Source organism: Solanum tuberosum, unplaced genomic scaffold (genome assembly GCF_000226075.1).
Source record: "Solanum tuberosum cultivar DM 1-3 516 R44 unplaced genomic scaffold, SolTub_3.0 scf00374, whole genome shotgun sequence".
In the NCBI taxonomy this organism is placed as follows: Eukaryota; Viridiplantae; Streptophyta; class Magnoliopsida; order Solanales; family Solanaceae; genus Solanum; species Solanum tuberosum.
The window spans coordinates 196,028-200,593 of NW_006239301.1; the positions used below are offsets into that span (position 1 = coordinate 196,028).

Below are 4,566 nucleotides of genomic sequence, written 5' to 3' on the forward strand. Positions count from 1 at the left end.
ATTTATTTTTGCATTTTTGGGATTCTGACCTCCGGAGGTCGGTATTCTTATTTTTGAAATGTTGAAATTCCGACCTCCGGAGGTCGATATTTTTATTTTTTATTTTTGAAAATTCCGACCTCCGGAGGTCGGTATTTTTATTTTTGTAATGTTGAAATTCCGACCTCCGGAGGTCGGTATTTTTATTTTTGTAATGTTGAAATTCCGACCTCCGGAGGTCGGTATTTTTATTTTTGTAATGTTGAAATTCCGACCTCCGGAGGTCGGTATTTTTATTTTTGTAATGTTGAAATTCCGACCTCCGGAGGTCGGTATTTTTATTTTTGTAATGTTGAAATTCCGACCTCCGGAGGTCGGTATTTTTATTTTTGTAATGTTGAAATTCCGACCTCCGGAAATTACTAATTCAAAAAGAAAAGTTAGTTGGGCCTGAAGCGCTGCATACCTCTTGTTCTCTACCTCCTTTGCTGCCGCAATCTCCTCCCCTCTCTTCCTCTCTTTTTCTTCTCTCTTCTTCTCTTTTTCGGCTACAGCAACAAGCTCGGCATTAAGATAAGCTATCTTACTCTCCATTGCAGATATTGTCTCTCTATCCCCGCCATCAAAGCTTGAGGATGATGAACCACAATACCAAGACTTCTTCTTTTGATACGCCTTTTCTGGATAGCCGTAGACTGAGCCTCTAATCGGTTCGCCAGCACTCAACAAACACGACACATAATCATAAAAGTAGTAAGAACAAAAGTGGGATATTTCTTTAGCTAGATATACTTGAACCATACAGCCCTCCACCCTATGTTTATTCTTAATACCCCTTTTAGACTTGCCAATGCTCCTGTAAAATTTTATATTAGATATATAATTTCAACAACTAAATCCACCAACTAAACCACAATATTTATTTTAACTTATTTAAACAACTTAACAACTTTTTAACTTTAACTACATTAGTTTTGACTTAATTCCAACAACTAAATTCACTAACTAAACCACATTATTTATTTTAACTTATTTAAACAACTTAACAACTTTTTAACATTAACTACATTAGTTTTGACTTAATTCCAACAACTAAATTCACTAACTAAACCACATTATTTATTTTAACTTATTTAAACAACTTAACAACTTTTTAACATTAACTACATTAGTTTTGACTTAATTCCAACAACTAAATTCACTAACTAAACCACATTATTTATTTTAACTTATTTAAACAACTTAACAACTTTTTAACATTAACTACATTAGTTTTGACTTAATTCCAACAACTAAATTCACTAACTAAACCACATTATTTATTTTAACTTATTTAAACAACTTAACAACTTTTTAACATTAACTACATTAGTTTTGACTTAATTCCAACAACTAAATTCACTAACTAAACCACATTATTTATTTTAACTTATTTAAACAACTTAACAACTTTTTAACATTAACTACATTAGTTTTGACTTAATTCCAACAACTAAATTCACTAACTAAACCACATTATTTATTTTAACTTATTTAAACAACTTAACAACTTTTTAACATTAACTACATTAGTTTTGACTTAATTCCAACAACTAAATTCACTAACTAAACCACATTATTTATTTTAACTTATTTAAACAACTTAACAACTTTTTAACATTAACTACATTAGTTTTGACTTAATTCCAACAACTAAATTCACTAACTAAACCACATTATTTATTTTAACTTATTTAAACAACTTAACAACTTTTTAACATTAACTACATTAGTTTTGACTTAATTCCAACAACTAAATTCACTAACTAAACCACATTATTTATTTTAACTTATTTAAACAACTTAACAACTTTTTAACATTAACTACATTAGTTTTGACTTAATTCCAACAACTAAATTCACTAACTAAACCACATTATTTATTTTAACTTATTTAAACAACTTAACAACTTTTTAACATTAACTACATTAGTTTTGACTTAATTCCAACAACTAAATTCACTAACTAAACCACATTATTTATTTTAACTTATTTAAACAACTTAACAACTTTTTAACATTAACTACATTAGTTTTGACTTAATTCCAACAACTAAATTCACTAACTAAACCACATTATTTATTTTAACTTATTTAAACAACTTAACAACTTTTTAACATTAACTACATTAGTTTTGACTTAATTCCAACAACTAAATTCACTAACTAAACCACATTATTTATTTTAACTTATTTAAACAACTTAACAACTTTTTAACATTAACTACATTAGTTTTGACTTAATTCCAACAACTAAATTCACTAACTAAACCACATTATTTATTTTAACTTATTTAAACAACTTAACAACTTTTTAACATTAACTACATTAGTTTTGACTTAATTCCAACAACTAAATTCACTAACTAAACCACATTATTTATTTTAACTTATTTAAACAACTTAACAACTTTTTAACATTAACTACATTAGTTTTGACTTAATTCCAACAACTAAATTCACTAACTAAACCGACATTATTCATTTTAACTTATTTAAACAACTACTCATAACACTTCAATTACTAATTTCTAACTTCAAATTAACACTTTACTAACTAGTCCTAAAATCAAATCCAAAAAAATCTCAATTTAACCTCAAATTACATATTCTCAAGTTTAAACTAGTTCTAAAATATAAAAATGCTAATTCTTCACTAACTAACAATGCCCAATTTAAAAATGCCTAATTTCTTTTTTTAAAAACCTTAAAATAAAAATCTTCAATTATCTATACCTAACTAACAATAATCAAATCAAATTAACAATTGAATAACACAACCAACAAACAAAAACAATAATATACTAACAAACAATCAATTATAATTACTAGCATTAAAGCCAATTATTAATACTAGATGGACACAAACACATTATTGAAAACAATTGTACTTGAACTTTAGAAATTTAGAAGCACCAACCTTATCTCCAACTTTGATGAAAGAAGCAAAATAAACTTGTATCAACTTTTTTACATGTTGAGCTTCCTCAGTTGCCTAGCACGAAAAGTTCTTAAATTAGTTAAATATAAACTTCATATCCAAGAATATTAGTTTATATATATATATATATATTCTCAAGTTTTAATAAGTTCAAGTTTCAATTCAAGTTCATATATAATTTCTAAACTTAATTAGTTATATATTCAAGCTAATTAGTTCCAAGTTCAAGTTATAATTTCAAGTTCATATTCCTAATTAAGTTCAATTTATAGTAAATTCAAGTTATAATTAATTATAAGTTCTAATTAAGTTGTAATTCAAATCCCTAAAATTCTAAATTCAAACTAGCTAGCTAGTGTCCCAACTTCAAACTATTAAATTAGTCCTAAAATATCAAATATAATTCAAACTATTAGTCCTAAATTCCAAATTCAAATTAGTCATGAAATCACAAATTGAAAGTACTCCTAGAATTCAAAAATCAAACTATAGTGCTAAAATCCCAAATTCAAACTATTAGTAGTCCTAAAATCTCAATAATAATTCAAACTAGTCCTAAATTCAAAATTCAAACTAGTCTTAAAATCACAAATTCAAACTAGCCCTAAAATCCCAAAATCTAACTAGTGCTAAAATCCTAAAATTCAAATTAGCTAGCTATTCCTAATCACAAATTCAAACTATTAGTCCTAAAATCTCAATAATAATTCAGACTAACTCAAATAATACCCAAATTCAAACAACTCCTTAAATACCCTAATTCAATCTAATCTTACAATTCCAAAATCAAACTAATTAACTCAAGAAATACCGAATTTCAAACAAATCCTAAGATACCCTAATTCAAACTAACCCTAACATTAAAATTTTCAATTCACAATCAACAAACACAAACTAACAATCAAATAATCCCTAATTCAAACTAACAATCAAAAACCCTAAATCATTCACTTACTAACTAACAATCAATCAAACTAACAATCAATAAAACTAAGTATATTAGTACTCTAATTTTGAGATACTTCAACTAAATAGAAACAAAAGTAATCTTTTATGGAGGTTCCAAAAATTCACCTTGAGTAAGAAGGTCGAGGATGGTGGCGCGAACTGAGAAAGTTGATATGGAGGCGGCGCCGGTCGGGATGGAGGCGGCGCCGGTCGGGATGGAGGCGGAGCGACCTTCTGCTGCTGGGCGCGACCTTCCTCTGTTGCTGCGATGGTGGCGTGGCGTGGCGCCTGTCGGGGATGGTGGCGTGGTGCCGGTCAGGGATGGGCGCCGATAGAGGTGGGGAAGGGATGGGGAGTGAGACTTCACTTAGGTTTTGAGACTTCACTTAGGAGTGAGACTTGATAATATCATTCTTTTTTTAAGAAAATTGTTTAATTTACCGACCACGGGATGTTGGTATTTTTAAAAATAATTATCTATATTTAAAAATATTTAATAAATATCGACATCGTGAAGTCGATATTATTTAAATAAAATAATAATTTAAATATACTGACCTCTTTAGGTCGGTATTTATTAATTTATTTTAATATAAACTCAGCTCTTGAAGTTGATTTTATTAATTAAACATACATGTATATATATATATACATATGAA

The 4,566-nt window shown here is 28.0% G+C and overlaps 1 long non-coding RNA gene across 2 annotated transcripts; it reads right to left on the reverse strand.

The window, feature by feature from the left end:
• Positions 1–592: 592 nt before the first annotated feature.
• LOC107057796 (uncharacterized) lies at positions 593–4,126 on the reverse strand. 2 transcript variants are annotated; one of them, XR_001471566.1, is made up of 3 exons: positions 4,034–4,126; positions 2,939–3,013; positions 593–659 (listed from the first exon to the last, which is right to left on the reverse strand). It is a non-coding gene; the product is annotated as an uncharacterized lncRNA (long non-coding RNA). The 2 variants fall into 2 exon arrangements; XR_001471565.1 differs by lacking the exon at positions 4,034–4,126 and having other exon boundaries at positions 2,939–3,069.
• Positions 4,127–4,566: the final 440 nt, after the last annotated feature.